Source organism: Nothobranchius furzeri, chromosome 17 (genome assembly GCF_043380555.1).
Source record: "Nothobranchius furzeri strain GRZ-AD chromosome 17, NfurGRZ-RIMD1, whole genome shotgun sequence".
NCBI classification, from domain to species: Eukaryota; Metazoa; Chordata; class Actinopteri; order Cyprinodontiformes; family Nothobranchiidae; genus Nothobranchius; species Nothobranchius furzeri.
In genome coordinates this window covers 36,205,169-36,228,412 of record NC_091757.1, presented here as the reverse complement: position 1 = coordinate 36,228,412, position 23,244 = coordinate 36,205,169, and positions in this window count along the sequence as shown.

Below are 23,244 nucleotides of genomic sequence, written 5' to 3'. Positions count from 1 at the left end.
CCATATGATTATTTACACATGTCATTGCATCATCTGGTATTTGTTATTATAACGGTTCATTCTTATAAAAGTTCTTCAAATCACAACATCTGTGAAGCAAAGCAGATAAAGATAAGAGGAAGCTTGAGAGGGACCTTGTTTATAAACAGCTTGGACATCCAGGCTGTTGCAGCAGCTCTTCTCTGGTTTTATAGCAGCACTGACTATACACCACTGATGTCTATATGTGTTTTATATTGTTGTGTTTTCACCTGCAAAGAGAAATGAACTCCCAACTCAGTGAGTAAGACTAGTCATGCTTTCAATATTGACCAAAAAATGATGATTGTGATTTTTTTTCATAATCAAGCAGCTTTTACAAAAGTCTGATTCGTGTGAAACTTTGAATCTCTCTGAAATCCTCTCCGATCATTTTTAATGTCACCCACCATCAGTCTCCAGTCTGGATGCTGCACATCAGAGCGTTACATATTCAGATGAGAAGGAATTAATAATTCCCCTCCTCCTTTCATGTCTTCCTGCAGAGTTTTATGAGTTCCTTCGATCTTTGCTTTCCAAAGCCATTAGCGTTCTTCCTCTTGAGAGGGCGAAGCCTGCAGCCACAGTGAGAGTCCCCTTCCTGCTCTAACTCGAAATGACACAACGTCAATAAGTATACTGATTATTCTGCCCATTTGTTTTGCACAATGCAGTTAACGAGCTTTATTACACAAAAGACATTGTGAAAACCTAATAAACATTCTTTATCATTTGTTTTGATGAGAGTAATAGAGTGACCCATGGAGAACTTCTGGATGATTTCATCCGTGTGCACTGGAACCAACACAGAGCGTAGCTGGGGGGGTGGGGTGGAGGGGGGCTGGCCTCAGTCTACTCCATTGTCTTGAAGTGTTTGTGTTCCTACATCAGCTGTCCTCCCAACTCACCATTTATCTTCCCTGAACTGTCCTAACCTTTTCAAGCTTTCACTTATGACAGATTCCAGATACACTGGGCCAAGCCTCACTGGAAACCAGCTACAATATCATACACATAACTGTCAGGGTTAAAAAGGAAAAAAAAGCCTACACATGGCTCGGCACACTGGGTTGGCCTCTTCCTATGCAGCCATATAAATCTGAGCAGCATCAGACAGGTGGGAGGAAGCTCTGGCAGATGAAGTCAGACCTCAGACAGGTCCTCTTCCCAACCTCTGGCCTGGCTCATCTGCAGAGAGAGAAAGAGCTGTGGGAGTCAGAGACGAGGGTGAGTTTTCTGACTCTTGTGAAACTTCAGCTGCAGGAATTCAAATTTATACTTCCACCTGTCAAACGTTGGTCACTATGAGCAGAGAGAACAGAAGGATGGAGATATGCTTAATAAATGATAATAAACTGTAAATAAACATTCCAAATAAAATGGTATGGCTAAGCGGTTTGGATGTTAAAATTGTAAATTGTTAAGTTATGCTGATACAAAAATCACACTTAAGCATATGAATTAATATTATAAAGAATTACTAAGTGTTTGCATAAGAGCAGCACTCTAGTTTTTATTGTTTCCCTGATGGCATCAACTGTTTGCTCATCAATGTGATCAGATGTTTAAACTCAAAGAGCTAAAACAGGAACTTCACTTCAAACCCTCTCAATACCAGCTTGAGTTTTTCAGGTAAAGCATATCAGAGAAAAATAACTACCGGTAGCCACGGTTGTAATATTACAACATCAGATTTAAGTCTACAAAAATAAACCTTCCCCATTTTTTTTCTTTTTAAAACCACATTTACATTGCTAATAGGTCCTATTGTTCAGTTCTGCAACACTATTGGCTGTTAAAATGTGTAAATAGGCCCGTTTATCTGGCCTCCTAGAACAACATGTGAAAGGTTAAAAAAAGATTTTGCAGCTGTTTTCTAAATTTGGGTTTCTGGGGGTTAAGGAAAATGTAGGATTTGTGCTCTTCTATGAAAATAGCAAAAAAACAAACACATTTTTTTTTAAATAAATAAACCATCTAAATGAGCAAATCTGAAGGGTTCTTGGTTGCCCATCTAAGCTTTACTGCTAATCACAGAGCTAACCAAGTCTGGGGTGCACTCACCTTGTCACTCACCATGTTGTTGTTGGAAGGCTTTTGGTCAGAATCACTCCTCCTCCTCCAGAGCTGCATCAAACAAAGCCATGTCTCACAGGCAGCCGGAGAGGTCTGGATGTGGGTAATGTGTGCTGCATTTTTTCTGGGGGATGCAACAATCACACAAGGCCAAGCATGAAGTATTAGTAACAAAGTCAAGACAACAGATCTGGTGGGCATCCTGTTGTCATGAAAGGTTGTTTAGGTCTAGACCACATATGGATCTGTTAACATGGCAGCTAATCACATCTCTGATCACATGATCCCAACAACACGTAGACTTTTAAAGGCTGTCCTGACTTCAGCTCAATCTATCATAGCTAACAGAGAAATGGTTGTCCTGTTGTGAAATGTACAAAACTGTAAAACTGCAGTTCAATATCTTCCAGAAAGTCTTTTTTGCTACATGAAGGTTTTTATACTGAAAGGTTTGAGTTGATCTGATGTGTCTGTAAAAATGCCACTTCGGCTGTTTTAAATATGAAGCACAGATAATAAAGGCACACATAAAATAAACATAAACCTCTTTCAAAGTTTGAGTTGGTTTGATTTTAAGGCCTTTTTCTGGCTCATGTTATATTTTATATAAGGATGCATTTACAACTAGATGTATTTCCTTATGATTTTTTTTTTGCATGCAACATCTCAGTTAATTACATGGTGCTTTAAGCAGTGCACCAACTACTGTAGCAACAAGGTTGGATTTAGAAGTCATTTAGTCTGGTTTCAGGTTGTATTTGTGATAGATGATATGATCAATCTAAAATGCACCAAAGGCACCAGGTGAGCAGTGAAGTCAGGTGCTCTGAGGCGCAGTAAGGGTACGTCGATGGCTTTTTTTCCCCTTCAGTTGTCTCCTTGATGAGTTTGCATTCCAAAAGATCTTGGTCCAATCTGTTGGGGAGTTAGGGAAAACAAGATCTTCCTCTCTGCTTCTGCTAATTAGATTTTTTTTTCTTTTTAAGGGAACCTTCCATATCCTTAAATTGCTGCAGGGATCCAGATGTGGAACTAGGCTAATGACTGGCTGGCAACAAAGAAAAATGGACTATAATGCTACAAGAAGCCCTCTGTGAGGCAATCGTGACCAAACGTGTGTCACACACATTGTGTCACACTATACCAACTTAAAATATCTCATGTAAAGAAAAACAAAACGGTCCATTAACGGTACTCCTAGTGTTGTGGTTATAAGTCCATTTACATGTGGCAACATCATCTGTACAGAGAGACAGAAGAGATGAAAAGTGACCACGAGAGGCTGGGAGTGGCCCGGAGGGGTTGAAGGGTGATAAGGCGCGGCAGTGCTGTGCCGAAGCCTTGTCTCTGCTTTGAGAAGAAGCAGAGCTGACAGAGGCCACCTCAAGAGACTCTTCACTCTCCATCAACGAGCTGAGAAGAAGAGGCAGGGTCTGTCAAGGGTTCTCGATTCCTACAGAACACCCACATGCTGCACCTCCCGCCCTAAACACCTTTAGTCAGTCTCACAAAGCTCCTCACGCTGCCACAAGCCTCCAGACTCATTGGCAATGCATGACCAATCCCCAGCTCAAGCAGCCAAACATCACCAGAGTTTAGCACTGAAAACATGACAGACATGTCCGGGGGCTTCGCTTCCACACAGACACCGAGATCATATACAACTTCTGCAACCTGTGACTTTTTGCACCTTATGAAATCTTTACCATTGTTCTACTTTCCTATCATCAAACAAAATCATGTAGGTCTTTATCTGATGGAAACCTTAAACTGTTGAGACAGCAACAATAACAGCCTGGACATATCTGGACACCCAATTTGACTTCTCCAAGCAAATTGAAATTCCTTCACTTTCCACCTCCCACCTTTTTCAGCAGAACCATCACTTTTAATTTCCCAAACTTCTTCTTTCCCATCAACATTGAGTAGGAGGGAAGAAAAAAAAAGCAAATGCAGAGGTAGAGACCACCATTCCAAGTTTTATCTCCTCTACAAAACGCCGTTATCTTAGTGTGGTGTCAAGAACTCTCTCTCTTTTTTTCCAGGTGACAGGCACAGACGAGAGATAAGATTGGAAAAGAATCCCACTCTACTGAGTAAATAAATAATCAATACTCATCTAAATGTAAATGAGAAAGTAGCCCCCTTTGATAGGAGGGTTTTTATCAACCAACCAATTTTCTGCAGGCACTCACATGGGCCTGAACCAAATCACCATCATTCAGCTCCCATGTAATGGATAAGAAAGGGGAAGGGGTGAGATGGGGGTGGGTGAGCGGGGGAGTAAAGAGGAAGGGTCATCTGAGATCAGATGGCTGCATCAGTGGCACAGTTTTTATTCCTCGGATGTCCTGATCGTCACAGCTCAACCTGAAATATTAGGAAAGTTACTTTTAACTACTTTTAGCTAGTAATTACTTATAAACTCTAATAAAAAATAAATAAATAGATAAATCATCGATCCTGACGTTCTTATCCAATGACTAATCATGGCTTTACTAGATTAGAGGGGAAAGTTAGGGCAGTAAAAAACCAGAATGCTCTTTCACATTGGAAAATCATAAATTAGCAAAGAACATCATAAAAATGTCTATGATTATTGAATTTACAAAAGTTAACTTTATATTTTGCTGACATTGAAAATTGATTTTAAAAAGTTAGAACCGCCAGGATAAAAGTCTTGAATCCTGCAAGAAATCATACACTGCAAAAACAGATGTCATAAGAAAGTTAAATAAAAGCCTCATTTTTAGATATTTCATCTTATTTTGTCTAAAAAGAAAATACATTCTTCTGTTGAAAATAGCATTATTTCAAAGAAAGTAAATATTCTTAGACATTATGCAACGTTTCTTGTTATGAGTAAAAAAACCTGCCAAAGAATTCTAGCCAAGCTACCTTTGCCAACCTCATTGGCAAATTTATTTTTACTCAAAAAAGAGAGTTTGGATCATTTTTTTTTCATTTTTTTTACATTATTTCTAAGTAATGTTATTTTTCTACAGAATTATTTATTTTCTTTTAAATTAAAACTGAGATAAAACTTATAAAATTTGACATTTTTACTTTCTTAGAGATGGTTTTTTGCAGTGGTGTGACTGTTGGGTCAAGAAATTCAAGAACAAACAAACAATAAAACTGCCACTTAAATGTTTTTGCAGTTGTTACACAGATGTTTCAGCTCGAGCCACATTCTTAGAGACCATTTAGATAATATTTTATAGTACAATATTTGATCATTAATTTTTGTAAATTGTGGATATTTTTACATGTATACTTTTTTATTTTGTCTTTAACAATGGAAATTTGACTTGTGTTGCAAACCTCTGACGTCTGACTTTCACAGCTTTTCAGTAACCCCCAGAGCAGTAACCCCCCTCCGTTTATTTATTACTTTAATCTACAATATCTCTAATAAACCATCAAACTTTTGGAATTGGGACTTATGATGAACATGTGATTATTTTTAGTAATTTTAAAACTAGGGGTGGGAATTTAAGATGATTAATACAATTACCGGTAATCAATAAGAAAAATTAACGCAATGAAAATGCACCCCTTTGAGCCAGAGGAAAGCTTTGCATCACAATTTATGCCCTATGTATCGATAATTGGCCTGGGCTAAATGACCAAACTTTTTTTTGTGCTCCAAACACAACTAAAACTACTATTAAATCCATACAGCACAATATCTCAATCCAAAACTTCCTATCTCTGGCTCCTTCAAAGGCAGTTTGAAATCTGGGTGTTGTGAATGATGAACACCTAAGCTTTAAAGATCATGTAGCCTCTGTTGCTCGTTCATGCCGCTTTGTGCTGTAACATACGAGAGATCACACCATACCTAACACAACATGCCACCCAGCTCCTGGTGCAATCTACTGTCATCTCCCGCCTCGATTACGGCAATGCCCTTCTAACTGGTCTTCCAGCCTGTACTGTGAGACCTCTTCAAATGGTCCAGAACGCAGCGGCGCATCTGGTCTTCAATCAGCCAAAAAGAGCACACGTCATCCCTCTGTTCATTGAGCTCCACTGGCTACCGCTAGTAGCACGCATAAAATTCAAATAGCTAACACTAGCATACAAAGTCCGAGATGGTACGGCTCCCATCTACCTGAATCCTCTTGCAAAGGCTTACGTCTCGGCCCGGCCGCTCCGGTCATCACAGGATGGTCGGCTAGCAGTGCCTACACCATGCTCAGGACAATCCAGACTCTTCTCATGCATCGTTCCACAAATGTGAAATGACTTTCCAAGCACTACCATGACAGGGGCTTCCTTTTCAATTTTCAAGAAACTCCTGAAGACGTTGCTCTTCAGAGAGCATCTTCTAAAATCATCTTCCTCAAGGGCAACATGCCGATTATCACTTGTAAGTCGCTTTGGACAAAAGCGCCTGCTAAATACATAAACATAAATTAATCATGACAAATCATTCTTCATGAAGCAAAGAAAGAAAGAAAAAACAATGAACTTTTTTATAGTTATGTTGTCTTGGTGGTAGAAAGCAGCCATATGAACGTTGTTACAGCAGGAGGGACAAGCATAAATGCAGCATTCATCTTGTAACCCTCAGCAGAACTTCCCCTGAACTCTACACTACACCTCTATGTATATACTGTATTAGCAGTGCTCTGCTGCCACTTAGTGTTCGGTTCAGTACGCAACATTTACAGTGTTCCATGTCTATTTGCACTTCATCAAAAACACATCTACTAATATTTACACACTCCAACAGTGGTTAACTTTATAATGATACCAAAGTAATCTAATAGATGTTGTGGTTAATGAACTAAACTCTTAAAAGAGGGTATGTCATCTGTGCCTCACTAGCATTTTTTTTGACAAAAAAATTATGCTTAGGCGTAAACTGGTTTGAACGATTAAAATGTGATTAATCAAGATTAATTCGTTACAAACCCTCTAATTAATTAGATTAATATTTTTATTCGAGTTCCACCCCTAGTTAAAACAGTTTCAGGTAATAACCGAACCAAACCAGGGACATTAAGAGGTTTGGAGTTAGATTCCAGCTCAGTTTATGTCTAAGATAAGAGAAACAGTCTGGTGATGCGTGATTTTATTATTTGTCAAGTACTCGTGCGCTACTGTTTCTCAGATTTCTGCACTTTTCTAACCTTTTTTTCATGTTGTACCTACTCGCTGAGATTAGCATTTTATTGTCAGAATGCACTGCTTCGACTTTAAACTGATCTAATAAAAACCCTCAAATACTATTTCCCTCATCCTCATTGCATTAGGGTTTATTTCATAACTCATAGATGTCAATAATGGAAAGCATTATGTAGCAGTATACTCAATAACAGAATTTTCCTGCTTGAAATGCATACGGTATTGATTTCATGTGTTTTCCGGGTCCATGAGGGCAAGTAGTGTGGCAGAGGTTGTTTCACTGTAGTCAGTGGGAACAGCCGGGGAGCATCCAGAGCCTTGGTAAGGAACTTTAAATGACATTTAAAGATTTTTTTAATCAATTGTTTATTAATTAATTAATTGTAAATATCTTTTTAACTACAATGAGTTTAAATAAGAACAGGCGTGTTGCTGTTTCTGTATTCCACATAAAAAAATAATTATTTCTCCAGTTAATATACACCTTTTCTCTTATTGTGAAATACCTTTTGACAGTAGCGGTATTTTTCAGCAGCTGCATTGTGTCTGAAGCTGCACCACACAGCAGAAAGCTCCCGTTGAGGATGTGGTCTGTGGCACAGCCCGGTTTGATTTTTATTGTGCTGAGTGGGAATGACAGAGCAAAGCTTTTCACATTGTCTGTCTCCCATTTTTCCATCGGATCCCTCCGAGCTACCCTTTTGTTTCCCGTGGGGAACAAACCCATCCGGCTAATATGCCGTAAGCTGACAGCCCTCCTCAGAAATGTGTGTTAAAGAGCCACGTTTGGAGACATGAAGGCATTTCTCGGAAGCTGATGCAGTTCCCCTGGAAAATCACACCTTCTAGTGTGTGAAGCACGTTAATGCAGAAATTGTGTTTTGAGCAATATGCATGTGATATTATGGCTCCAGTTTCTTGTGGACATTTTCTATTAATAGCAAATTAAAAACAAAATGATTACACTGAGATGATGTTCTAAATTGAGCACAGAGAGGAGACAAAGGTCACACAGTCGCGGCCTTCACACCTTTGTGAGGCTCTCTAACATCAGTGCCATTTAACAAGCACATGAAAATGCCTCAAGTTTTCCAACCTCATTTAATCCTCTCAAGGAGGATTTGCACACTCTCCCTCCCAAACCAAATCAGACGTGAGTGTAACACTTAAAAGGAAAATCTTGACAGGACAGTTACACCACAGCTGCTTTTGTTTAAACCCAGTGCATTCACATCTCTTGAAAATGTTGCATCACATCTGGTTGGAATGCAGTTTTTCCCTTTGATAATATAAAGGTGCCTGTTTTTTAAGACTTATTTTTGCAAGAATTTCAAAGAAATGTATGAGCATCTTATCTGGTGGAACGCATTTGCAACATTTGGACAACGCCCATGCCTACTGAGACTTCCCTTATTGAATTTGCTCAGAAATACTGAAGCCAGAAGTTTTAAGAGGTAATAGAACAGTTAGAGAGCAATCTTTTGCAAGCACATTGTTCAACAACAAAATCACCAGCCATTTAAAGACCAATCCCAGAGACCATAAAGTTTTTATGGTTGGTGTTGTCATCTCAATTTTCAAATTCCTCCCCACACTCTGGCTCTTTCATTGAAGTGTCATCTGATCTGTTGAATTACTGACAAGACTACAGTCATCACAGCGACGTGCTGCCTCTCTTTCCAACAGCACACACAGCGGCTGCATTACTTTCACCTCAAACCAAGGAAATAACAGCTCTGGGGGAGAAAAAAAAAGCCACGCTGAAATCAAACTCTCTTTACCAGAACTATACCATACTTAATCCAACACACGTCAGATTTTTTTAAGCCTGTGTACTCAAGTGGGAATGAAGAATTTTCGCTGCTGCCTCGATAGATTACAGCAAAGCTGGACTCTTTCTGAGCTAATTCAGCTGCTTTCGTACAGAGAAAAGAACCAACAGTTGCTTTAACTTCTATATCATACTTGTGTTTAGCTCTGGTTTTCTAATACACTTTATTGTTAGATTATTTAAAAAGTGGAACAGACTCTGCAGTGATCTTTATTGTAGCAGCGGAGGCGTAATTAGAGCATTCAAAAATCTCACCAGTTTGCAAAACGACAGAAAAGCAATGAGGTTTTTCATGTGGGAGTGAAAGTGAGAAGAAATGTGCACGTCAAGTCTCAACCCAGAGTTTTGTGGTGTTAAAGTGCACTACTAATGTCTCATTTTGGCTCATTAGCACTTATGGACGAGTAAAAAGTGTCCAACGTCTTCGTCCTGTCACAGCGAAGCTCACAGTTAGATTAGGCAGAAAGCAAGCAAGATATTCCACTTCCTTTAATTTAAGCTGGGAAAGTTCTCTGTGCAGGAATGTGTCAGGAAAGCAAAACTAGTGGGTTTATTTTTTGAGGTTTTGGGGAGAAATTTAAACTTTTTGCAATGTGAACTAAAGCAATTATTTTGTATTCTCAAGGGACAATAAATGATGTAGCAAATGTTTTATTTATTTATTTGTTTATTTATTTATTTGTTTATTTATGTGTTGAAATAGGAGAACATATTGGATTTAAAGGTTAAAAGCAGCAAAAGAATATTAAACAGTAACCTCATTGTCGTTGCTCCTAATATCGTGTTCTACAGTAGCTAAAAATAGATTGTGACGTAATGCCACAATGCATTATGGGATGTAGCGCTAGACAAGCAAGCATGTATTTTGCATGGGTGCTTATGGGTCTGAGTCGCTCTGCTCGTGTGAAAGTTGTATTTTGTCTCCTAAAGATGTTCATACAGGAAGGAACTAAGCACTGTTGTTGGGGAGGTGCTTATCGCACTCTAGATACCCAGATCGGATGTCAGAGGGAACGTTTTGCATCCATTTTCCAATTAGCGCGATAACATGAAACAGCTGGAAAGGGAAACGGGCCAAGCTAAAGGCAAAGCAAAGCGGTGGCAGCATTTATGTGGAAGAGTGGATTTTCACAGTGTGGGGCAGATCAAGGAGTGCACGTATAATTGTTCCCTACATTTTACCGGTGGCAAAGGTCCTGCATCTGAGAAAGACGAGCCGGTCCTACCGACGCTCCAGATGTGCAGTTACCAAGGAGGCAGCAGTGTAAACAAAGAGATCCAGCCAGATGCCTCAGCCAAACAGCATCCAAACGTGGACGAAACAGCTTTTGACCCGAGGTGGGCGGTATGTAAAAAGTAGTGACCTAGAGTAGATTTCCACCAGATATATAATATAATTGAATAAGACATTAAATAATTTTACTGGATCCCTAAAACCTTTTCACTGTCACCTCTGTGATGTTACAAGCCCAAAGATAACATGAGCAGGTATCCTGACAGCTATATGTTATCATCAAGCACCAATTCAGATCTGGATCGAGTCAAAGAGGAGACCAATCAAGCCAGAATATAATAATCTCCACTCCAACCTGCAATTTTTCCAGCTGAGGTAACACACACACACACACGCACGCACGCACGCACGCACACACACACACACACACGCACGCACGCACGCACGCACGCACACACACACACACACACACACACACACGCACGCACACGCACGCACGCACGCACACACACGCACGCACGCACGCACGCATACACACACACACACACACACACGCACGCACACACACGCACACACACACACGCATGCACGCATACACACACACACACACACGCACGCACGCACGCACGCACACACACATACACACACACACACACACACACACACATGCTTTGAGTTAAATGACTGAACAGATTGCTTTTGCTGCATCAACTCAGTAACACGGTACCATTCTAGTTTATCTGGCTTTTGCCTGACAAATCTGATTTGCACCACAAACCAAGCTTTCCTAGACATTACCGTCCTCTCTGACCTGCTCTATCTCACCACTGGAAAATACCGGTATCAGTGATGGCTTCAGGGAACTCTCATCTCACAGCTCTATTGCCTCTTTTCCTTATTGAACATGGCTCAGTTAGGCTAAACTTCACTCAGCTCATCCCAGTATGGTTTGTGGCTCTTGTGGATGCATCATATCACCAGGAGACGGGGTGGGCAGGGCGTGTGCGATCTTTGCACAACACAGACTAAAGGTGATTTGTTTACCTTAAAAAATAAACAGAGCAACAATGGTGGTGGTGTTGAACGTTCACTTGGCCTCTGGCTTTTGTCAGTCTCTGAACAAGAAAACTGCAGCAGGCAGAGAGGCAGAAAGCTCTGGAGCAACCAGTGACTCCACCCTCCAGCCAGTCAGTGACTGACAGTCACTGAATTTGCAATTTTGGATTGGCTCAGCATGCTAGGAACCACACAGAAGTAGGTACTGAAAATATCACCCCAATGTGACAACCCAGCGTCATGTTTCTTAGAGTTTTGAGTCACCATGACAACACTATTAGGGTAAAACACAAAAATGCCTCATTTTGCACCCTAACCCCTTTCAAAATGTCTTCAAGAATGTTCTATTGTCATTAAAAAAACTAAATGCACTAATCAGCACCCCATTAAGTGTGGGTAAAACTAATCTTCTCAGAAACTGTAAAACTCTTTACAAAGGAATCATTTCAAATGCAATAAATATATGATGTCTAAATACGTTGTGCAGATTTAGAGGCTCTGTTGTGTCCTTTTTATTTTTAAACATAAATGCACTTTCTGCCTGAGGCGGCACCACATCACAGGTTGCAGGGGATGCAGTCAGTCGCTTTCAGCCTGAAGAAAACTGTTACCAACTCCATTATTTAGTAACACTCGGCCATCTCGGTACAGATGCACTTAAGCTCAGAATAATGAACGATCAAAACAAGTTAGGAAACATCTAAATCACACTTTATGAACCTGAGCTTCTTATAATTTGATACATTTAGTTTGAACATGGTTTAAAATTTCAGCTCAGAGATTCAGATGACTGTGGCTGAAATGAAACATTCATTTCTGAAGCGTAGAAACGTTTCTCACAGATTTTTATCTGGAAATGTAAAAAATGTGCATTTTTTAAATAAATCTTTACAGTAAATTATAAACGTCATAGTGATCAATGGTTGCATTCTTCAGTATGAATCCAGCACGTGGGATTGTGTTCATTTTCACTGAGATGGTGCGGCAAGCTCAGAAATAGTTTCCACTCCTCTACACCTCCAGATCTTTAAAACATGGAGCCAACTTTGCTGGATTCCTTAGAGAAGAACAGGAAAAAAGTTCTTTCAATGCTTTTGGAGATGCAATGCTTTAAGGTGTGTGTGTGTGTGTGTGTGCGCGTGCGTGCGTGTGTGTGTGTGTGTGTGTGTGTGTGTGTGTGTGTGTGTGTGTGCAGAGTTCTCTTTACAAGCGGGCCTTCCTCCACACATCTGCTCCCGCTAATGCCGTCTTCAAGCAGCATTCCTGATGCTCAGGTGAGTGTTGTGCCGGTGTGAATTGCAGACCTTGTGCTGAACATTGATGCACTGCCTCTATTATCGCCCTGCCTCCTTCCATGGAGCCAAAGCTATTGTTTATGACACTGACACATGCAGTAATGGGTATTTCACTTCTGCACCTATACTGAGCGTGCGTTGCAACTGGAAACATAGATAAATATGGTGCGTATCCACAACATCAGTAAATTTCTATTTCATCAACTGCAGCATTAGAGTGATCGCCGGGAAGCCGCCGTGTGGTGGAAGGACCGCTCGTTGCACACGCTGCCAATAGAAACCGAAATCATAATGTTGCCTGGAAAGAGCAGGAAATAATCCCACGGGTAAAAACTACAGTCACAAATTCAATGTCTCCCTGTGTGTGTTTGCTTTTGTTATTTCATGGACTTAAATGTTCAGGGAATTCATGGTGCAAAACTTCTGAAACCAAAACCTCCACTCAGGAAAATCATCAAACGCATACAAATGCGTCTCTGGGGGATTAGAAGAAGTTCCGACCTGCTGCAGGAGTCAGATGAATCCTTCAGTACAGTACATCCCTGCAGACAGGAGGAACATGGCAGCTGTCACTAACAAGGAAAGTCACATGCCACTCTCCTCCTTTATGTTCAAATACAAACACAGACTCTGGAGTATTAGTGCCAAATATTTTCAATTATCGCGTGTCAACCTTTATCTCTTCACATTTACGGCTCTACAGCTGGATTGACGCCTCCCTTTTTTTCATATTTCCAGCACAGATGTACTTCAGAGGAGACGATCACAACCGTTTCATCCAACTTGAGTGTTTTAGATTCTGGTAGCCTGGGGGGATACGGTGCACACAGCTAAATTCTTTAAGAATGCTTTTAGCAGCACAATGACTGCAAATAAAAACGAAGGCTCCCGGGAAATGTTTGTCTTGAAGATATCTTGTTCGCCAAGCCGCTCGTTCGTTACAAAGAGAGGGATTATCGGTTCAGATGGAGGGATGATTGAGTCTGCAGATACAAAGGGAAGCTGGTGCAACTGCATTGTTGATAGTGTAATGTTTGTATTACAGTGTGGCACAGCATGCTTTTACACGTCTTTGGTAGTTTCCTATTACAGCACAACAAAAGCCTTTTTCTGTTTACATAGCAAGTTTGCATCAAGTGGAGAATAATGCACATAAAATTACCATAATAGGCAGCAACAGAGTCTGCTAATGTGCTTTTCTGGATGAGAGGGCATGCAGAGAATTGCTGAGGAACTGACAATGAAGCAAAAAAAAAAAAAAAAAAGAGGAGGGAGATCAAGAAAACACATGAAAATCTTCAGCACACCCTCATTTTTTCAAGCCCTGTTTAGCACGTGGACGTGCATCCACCCCAGGGGCACAGAGGTTACCCCACATCTGGAGAGATGAGTTTGACCCTCTCAAAGGGCACAGGGAGTTGCCCCTTAAAGCTGCAAACAAAAGCAGCAGTGGCGAGCGGGAGCCCAGAGCGCCATTCATCGCCGCTAATGACTTGTTCATTAAGAGTGATGATGGATAAAGACTTCTCACGCTGAGATGAAATCAAGATTTATATGCGTTGTTTCCTCACCCAACTTGTGGGAAGATCATCATCATTTAATTCTATCTCTGCGGCCGGTGATGGGCATCCAGAGAGCGGGCTATCAAACGGTGCAGTCAGCTGGCAAAATCCAAAACGTGCCGTTGGCACATCTGGAGTTTGCCGCCGCAGCTGAGGGTGAGCAATGGCTGCTGGCGGGTGGCCAAATTACAGGCAGAGACGCTTCAGGACTCCACAGCCTCCACCATGGCTTCTCCTCGTTTAGATCATCATCATTATTTATTTGCTTATTTATTATTTTTTTCCATTATGTGTGCTGTGTTGCATTTCAACAGCACTTTTTATTTTTCCCCGGCATCAGCGTATTATTGCGCTGCACTAGACCCTCGACCCACCTCTCTCTGTAGGTTCTTATCTCTGGTTGGAAATAGGCCTCGAGACACTTCATCAGTGTCCTTCACCCTGCTATCTGCTGCTCCCAACTTTTATTAAAACTTCAGCCTTTATCAGCTCCTGGGTAATTCAGGCATGACAAATTGGGCACCAGATGCCACCTCCATTTGAGGCCGCTGTACATCTCTTGCTCCGCTATCAAGACAATGGGAGGTGGCAGGCTGTGGCATTGTGGGATACCCACCTTTAGCCCATCACATCAGGTTACTTCAGCAAACTTCCTACATCCATCTGAATGCTGAATACTTGGGTTGGAAAAGTTCTTCAGAATGCATCTCCTCTGCATCAGTGCAGAGAAATTCCTAGAAACTTTATTTTTCCTGTACCTGATCTCGGACAGAAACGATCTTCCTAAATGTCCCCTGGCCTTTATTTTCACACTAATTCAAATCTTTGGATCGTTTATTCTCAGGTTGAACTGAACCTAGCTGAGATTTCCCTACATTTTGCAGAAAGATCAGCATCAGCTCTGTTATGGATCAGAAAGAATCACGGTTGAAAAGCAGAGCATGTACTCTTTAGAATTACTCTGTCTCTGTCTAGAAAGCATGAACAGTATGATCAATAAACACAACAAATAGGCAAAAAGAAAAACTGAAGGTTTATGGATGATTGTGTTTCTGCACCTGTAATGCACAATTAGTTTTTCCACTGTGCTTTTGAATGCAGTCATCTTGATGGCATGGACAAGAAGAGCGCTGGACAGCTGATATTTACCTCCTCCTCCTCCAGCCCATTTCGTTTTGGGCATGTTTAAAGATGGGACATAATTTATGGTGCATTTATAAAGAAGGAATATGGAGCAGAGTTTCATGCTCAGTTAAATAAAACCACAGGAGACCTGATATAGAAAAAGAATTAGTCAATGTCATTAGTTCATTCATGACTGACTGGAGCAGACAATAGCCATCTACTCAAGATAACCTCATTTTGTGGGGTAAAGGATTTTGAAGTTGACAGGCGTGCACACGGAGAAGCTAGTTGGATCATTTGCTGGAGCTCATGAATAGTATTCCCAGTGATACAGACAGTATTCATGGGACATGGTCCCTGCCTTGACCTGCACATCATCTGCTCTTCAGGGGATTCAGCGAGGGTCCTGTCAGTAAATAAGAACCCGTGATAGAGGAGCAGCGGGCGTGAAGCATGAGATTGGAAACCAAAGGCATCATGCTGGACTGTTGGATCTCAGTGATGTTCAGCAACACATAACTCTACACACAGTCCCTGGATTTGGCAGCACACACACATCCTCGCAGTCACCCACCCCCTCCTTCACAAATATGTCTTTCAAATGAGCTTACAGTAATCACAGCCTGCGTTTGTCTGCTCGCTCCAACGGGGAGGTGCGTTGGCAGTGAGAAGTCTGCAAACATCACATTCAGTCCACTCTGATTACAACAACTGAGTAGCGTTCCCAACGATTGGTCCAGCCGTACCCACTGCAGCAGCGCTGGCCAAGATGCCAGCTGTGTTTGGGAGCTGAAATGTGTTTTAAGCGCTGCTGTAGGATGGTAATGTGTTGTGCAACCTGCCAGCCCACGAGCATCCCGAGGCAAATGGGAGAAGCAGTGGTTAAAAAGCAGGCTTTTTTTATTGGGTCAGATCCAAGGAGTAATTTACCACATAAAGGCACGGCACCACCAGGGGCTATCATATGGGATGTGTTTCCCAAAAGACCGCATTTTCAAAGGAAACCTTTTATTACACGATGCCAGTGAAATCTGGCACTGAGGACCTCTTGTAGTCAATTAACAGTTGGAATTAAAAAGCGGTTTACATAGAATGGTAAATACATTAGCAAATGATGGATTTATTTTTCTGTGATGTTGCGTCATCACAGTCTCCCTGTTGAGCAGGAAAACTGAGACTAATCTCCCAGTTAGGTCTGGGATGTGCTCCTCTTTTCCAGATATTTACCTATTGGTTTGAAAAATACGCCAATTCCCTGTTTGGAAAGCCTTTCATTTTGGTAATTTGTTATGTCAACTAAGTTTGCAGGGTGAACTGGACTTAGGTACCAAAGACCATGATGAATTGTGTCCATTAAGCTGGAGTCTTACAAACCTTAAAGTGAAACCATACCTAAAACAAGTGCATCATTAGGAAAATGAGCAAAGACCTGAACCTGGAGTGTTTCTGAGCAGAGATGAATGATGGCATCACACCTCGGTCCATTATAGACTCTATTTATACACAGGGACACAGAGGAGCAACACTAGTTAGAGGCTTCTCTCCAATTAGGTTATTACTGGTCTGGGAGCCTTTTTACTCAAGGAATTTTTACTATAGAAATTGTGTCTTTAATCAAGCATAAGAACATCTGTCATGGAAAAGCTCCCTTTTTTAGGGTTTTCATTCCGGGTGGATTTAAATACTCTGTTTACTTGACTGTTTTATTTTATTTTATTTTTTACTTTAAGGGAAACAGCAAACAAAATTACATCTACAGTTAAAATATAATACTCACGGCTACATAACTTCCTTGTTTCCTCAGGAATAGATCACTAAATATCACACAGAGACTTAGGAAATCTGTTTATGCTGCAAAGACGTAAATATGATTTAAACAGGCTGGAATAATTAACTGTGCATAAACAATAAGCTGAGCTTCAGAAAGCAGGTTATTTCCTGATATTTGGACATCTTGCCCCAGATTGGATAACAACATCGCAACTTTACCACTGACTTGCAGCGCTGATGGTTTGTCTCCACAAATGACACCATCCTGGTGGAGTGTTGCTGTGTGGTGAGGTTGCTAATGCTAACAGCTGATTTCTGGACATTGAACCAACAGCAGCCAGGCCCCCCACCCCCCCCCCCACCCCCCCCCCCACACACACACACATAGTTTTACTATATTATTTTAAGGACTACAGACTGAAACTTATTTTTGGATCACACATCTTTAATAAACCAATTCACACACACACACACACACACACACACACACACACACACACACACACACACACACACACACACACACACACACTACAGTAATCCTTGAATGAATAGATTAGCATTTTATTGAAAGAAATCGTTATTTCAACTTTGGCTTCTAAAAGCTGTGTGAATGAATGACCTAGCATTAGGTATTCATTTACACATTGAACATTTTAATACAATTCAAATTCTGCGTTTGCTGTCAAATTACTTAAACAAAAATAAACAAACGGCAAAAGCGTACTCATCTGCCACTAAGATAGAAGACTGTGCTCAAAGCAAAAGACGGATCAGGCAACCAAACTCTTTCACTCATTTGTCAAAGTTTTTAAAACCCATCAGCATTTTGAAAACATGCTTACTTTTCAGGATTTTTTGGCAGCAACGTCCTTGACAAGATCACTGAAGTCCAGCCTTCTCACTATACCACTCTCAATGGACATGAGAGCCAAACTGTTCAGTCATTCTTGTCCCATTGTGGATCTGAGTCTGTTTTTCACTATTTGAAGCTTAGAGAATGATCTCTCACCACTTGCATTTGTGACAGGGAATGTCAGGTAAAGCCTAAATGCAATGTCCACATTCGGAAAGATGCTCTGTAGGTTTTTTTTCTCTGATAAACTGTAAAAGTAATGGAGCAGAAGTCAAGCTTCTACTCTGAATAAAATCTTTGAACTGGACAATCTCCTCTACAAAGTCCATCTCCAGATCGGCTGAATATTTTCTTTGGAGATTAGAGGCTTTGTTTCGTAGTTCTTGGGCGGTGACATTAGAAAGGTTGTTCAGGAAGCCAAAAGTGTTGTTGAGGTTATCATATGCAGCATACCTGCGATCCATTTCCGCAAGTAGTCTATCAACAATCACCAAAAACACACTTGTGGAGAACTTGTGTCTCGCTGACTGCTCCACCTCTGAAGTGGTGGCACTTTCTCCTTTAGTATTTGTTTTCCTTTGTCTCTGAGTGCTTCCTTTGTAAACATGTGAAACTGTTGGAGACAACTCCTTTGCTTGCGACTCAAACCTGTCAAACTGATCTCTCTAACCTCCAATATAGTCCCTCAAGGATCTTACCAAATCCACATCTTTGCACAAGTCTAGCTCCACAGCCTGCAACGCTACACTTGCCTTTTCAAAGCGCTGGAGGATGAAACGCCACACAGTACACATGAAGGCAGTTTCAAGTTTGTCCATTTTTTTATCAAGTGACCTGGCTTCATTTCTAGTTTCTGCATTGTGGTTAGTGTCATTTACAATATTCTTTAAAGATTTCTGAGTGTTTGCATAGTTTATGCATATTGCCTGTGTGGCATCTACATGTGCAGCCCATCTTGTGTTATAAAGTGACTTCAGTGTTTCAATGCACTTATTAGCATTGGGCTTGAGTCCAGCTGTCACTATGTTCCACCTTGCTGTTGACTTGGAGCAGAAGTTAAAAAGGTTTTGCACAAACTGGAACAAATCAGCTGTCTCAAAACAACAGTTAACACTGTTGACCCCAACCAAATTCAGGGTGTGTGCTGCACATGGAACCCATTCAACAAGGGCATTGACTTCTTTTATATGTGCCTGTAGTCCTTTATATACTCCTGACATGCTGGCAGCATTATCATAACACTGCCCCCTGCAGTTTGCAATGTCAATGTTCATTTCTCCCAAAACCTTGAGTACAAGCTCACATAAAGCTTCCCCTCTATGGCTCTCTATGGGAAGAAATTTAAGAAAGCGCTCCTGGGAGTGCTCTTCAGGTGACACATATCTCAGAATAAATGTTAACTGATCAAGGTGGGAAACATCTGGTGTGGAGTCAACAGAGATCAAGTAGTATTTGGCCATGTTTACTTCACCGACTATTTCAGACAGAACACGATCACCCATCAGTTGAACAAACTCTTCACATATTTTAGAAGAAAGATATGAAGGTGTCCCTGCACCTGCATTTCCATATTTCTCTATGTGAGACTTCAAAAAGGGATCAAACTCGCTGATTAACTCCAGAAGGCCCAGGTAATTACCATTATCAGTCCTGCCAAAAACATGACTAGATCCTCTAAGAGCAAGTCCTCTCTCTGCCAAAAACTTCACAACAGACACAAGTCTTCTCAAAACTTCAGTCCAATTTGCACTCTCAGATTCAAATTGTTTTTTCCACCTCTGTATCTATCCTTCCAGCAGCTGACCCAAATGTGATATATGTTAGCATAGCTTTTCTGTGATGTTCACTGTTTTCATGCTCTTTCATCCGGTTTGTGGCATGTTTCCAGCTGAAACCAGTTTCAAAGCACGATTAGCTTTTAGCATCACAGCAAATGCGACATGCAAAACAAAACACAGCTCTGGTAGATGGAGAGGCAGCCACTGTCTTTGGACATACTCACCATTGGCGAGTCTGCGTTTAAAGTGCAATCTGGAGAAGAACCGCTTCTGCTGTTTGTACATTTGTTCGGACGCTTTAAAATTTACGTCCATGTGTTGGCAGCTCTGCGGTCCTCGCTCAGCCCACTGGGCACGCACAGATGCATGCATCACATTTTCCCCCAGCAAGCTGGATCCGTACTGTAACAAGGTTCATCCAAAGTTTCAATCCGTGGCCCGGACGTACTTTCGGTCACCAATTTTCCACAATCACTGTCCAATGGGAAAAGATAATCCATGGTGTTTGTGGTGGTCTCAGATGCCTCCAGGTCGAGCGTCTTCATATATGCCGCCACCGGAACACCAGCCGCGGATTCAGCCGCCAATTTTCCACAATCACTCTCTGACAGGAAAAGATAATTAGTGTTGTTGGAGGTGGTCTCAGCAGGTACCGTCGGGTCTGGGGTCTTTTTTTTCCCTGCCACCGCAGATTCAACAGCCAAACTTCCATATTCACTCTCCAGCGGGAAAAGATAATCCATGGTGGACGTGGTCTCAGTAGGTTCCCCCGAGTCTGGCGTCTTTGTTTCCTCTGCAGCCGCTAGAACATCAGCTCGCCGAACTGCAATGCTGCTAGCAAAGCTAATGCTTCCGGAACGCAAGGATGATCCTGCTGCTCCATCTTCGCTGAGTGGTTTAAAAAAAACTTGTTAGCTTTGGTATTTTCTTAAGCACCTCTTTGTCGGGTTCCCCCTTTTCTTTCTTCTTCTTTCTTTTCAGCGCTCCACTGTTGTATTTTCTGGTTTTGTCCGCCATTACGAGGCACTCACTGTTTACGCCGCACACTGGGGTGTGTCAGGCTGACACGCCCGCTGTGATGTAAGAAGTGTGAAAAAACTTGGACCATTTATAAGCAGTCATGACAGATGTTTGCCAGAACAAATCCCAGCGCTTCTCAGCTACGTGGTAACGTCTTGTTAGCGAATTACATACAAAAATAAAACTGCTTTTTGGATCGAGGGCGTGGCCTTCAGCACGCCGGGGCCCAGGGCTCCTTGTCATGATTCAAGATGGATGAGTCCATGAACGCTAATTCACAGTGTGACGTATCTGTGAGGATTCACTGTCTATTTTCTATCAGAGGAGATATGGAGGAGATAGACCATTTTCATGTTCAGCCTGCAAGAAAAAGTCAGTGACTGATTATAATCAGAAAAAAGTATATTAAAACAATTTTTTCAGTTTTCCACACCTTTAACTAATTATTAAAATGCTGTCATCGAATAAAAACAATTTGGTCTCTAATCTACAAAGTTTCACTGAAAAAACAGAAGTGCTCTACATAATTATGTAAAAACGTCATAAAAGGACTACGTAACTTGAACAAACAGAGCACTTTGTTTTTTTTACAAAGCAAAAGGTGAAGGTATTATAATTTTTTTAAATGTTTCCTTTTATGGAATAACTGACCCTTTATATGCCAGTGATACAAATATGATGATTTTATTTGTGATATTCAATCAAATTAGACTAATATTTGATTAAATGCGCTAAAATAACCCTGTGTACACTCTCACATACAGGTAATGTTTTATTACGCAGTATTTTTCCCTTTGGACCAGTAACAGGAGGCTTCTTACGACATGGCTTTACCTAAAGATCAGAACCGGACTGCTGGAACCTTTTAAAGTCATCTCTTCCCTTAAACCACCATCATGTTCTGAAGCAGCTGCTCGGGGGTTAAAAGTCAGTCAAAGCAGACTACAGTATGAGTCGTCGTGTGTCTGCTGGCACACAGTCTGAGTGACGGGTCAGCATCCAGCCCTGGAATTCCCCCGCGCTCCTCCTCGTCGCAGGACATGGTGGCCTCACTTGAAGTCGAGCGAGGAATAAAGAATTGCTCTCTGTATTTTTTCATTAGACTTTTCTTTTGTTACTGAATACATAAATCCATTGTGGCGAGATGCAATATGTATCATGGCACTCCACCTGCGGACGTCTCATAATGGCTGCCATGTCCCTCCAGTCAGAGATGATAAGTGAACCCCCTGTGAATGTTAATGATAGTGATCATTCTGAAGCAGCCCGCCTCTCCGTCTTTGCTCACGGCCCGGGTGTCACACGCGGGGTGGCAAGGTTCAAGGAGCTAAAATGAAAACAAACACTCATGGAGATTTATAAATAAATAAAGACATGAATGAATGAATAAGGGTGGGGATGAATGGATGGGTGCAGCTGCACTGCACTGGAGAGAAATGCATGCTAGGATCCATGGAGATTTTTTCTGGGACTTTTATTCAGAAATCTGCTTTTGTTTCAGAGTCTTGATTAATTATCTTGTTATTTAATGCAAAGGTCTGTGCTGCTGTAATGTTTCTGAGCGGTAAGGTGTATTTTATCATTTACAAAGCCCGGTGTACTCCGGGGAGCAGGTGGGTTCAAACAGATGTGGCTGTTTACACGACCGCTATCGTCTGGGCTTCATATCTGGTCATTGCTTGTAAATAGCTCTGACAACATGCACACTTGCTGGGCCGTAGAAAGGCTTTATTCAGCTAATCAGAGCTGACAATACTGAAATTACAACGAGACTTTTATATCAAGACCTGTGAGTCAAATGGGAGATGAACTTAAGGATCCAGGTAATCCTGAACAGCACACCAGCACACCGAAAGTGCATCCTGGGAGCATCGTGCTGCCTCGTGTGACTTGATACCAGCTCTATCTAGACTTCCCCTACAGCTTCTTCTCAGCAACACTCCTCTCTGCATCTTTTTAGGCAACTGGTGGATTATTTTGACCAAAACAGGCCCTCTCTAAGCAACATGCTCGGCTCAAGTAAAAGGCAGGGGAGAAAGCAAACACGGATCGGATGCCAGCTCATCCCCCTCTCCACATCTCACCGCTTCCTCCTTGTCCAACTTTGCCAAAGTCCTTGGAACTTGCCAAATCCAGTCATGCCTGCTTAGCTTGCTGGACTGATTGTGCCAGAAAAGAAAATAAGACACAGATGTATACAAACTCTTGGTGGTGTCAGCAGAGAGACAGCTAATGGCTTCATCTTGACCCTCCCACTGCAGCCGGGCACAGGTGGGGATAATTACAGACTCTCTCTCTTCTTTTCCTCAAAGTGGATTCTTTTCCAGTTGTGTCATACAAAGTGGGCCAAGCGCTGCCCTGCCATGCCCCCCATCCTCAGCATCACCACTCTTAGGTCTCCAGTAATAAGCAGTGACACCACTGGATCCGATTTTCCAGTGGTTTGTGCTGGTGGGAACTGGGAAGACTTTCCCAAATCAAGGCACG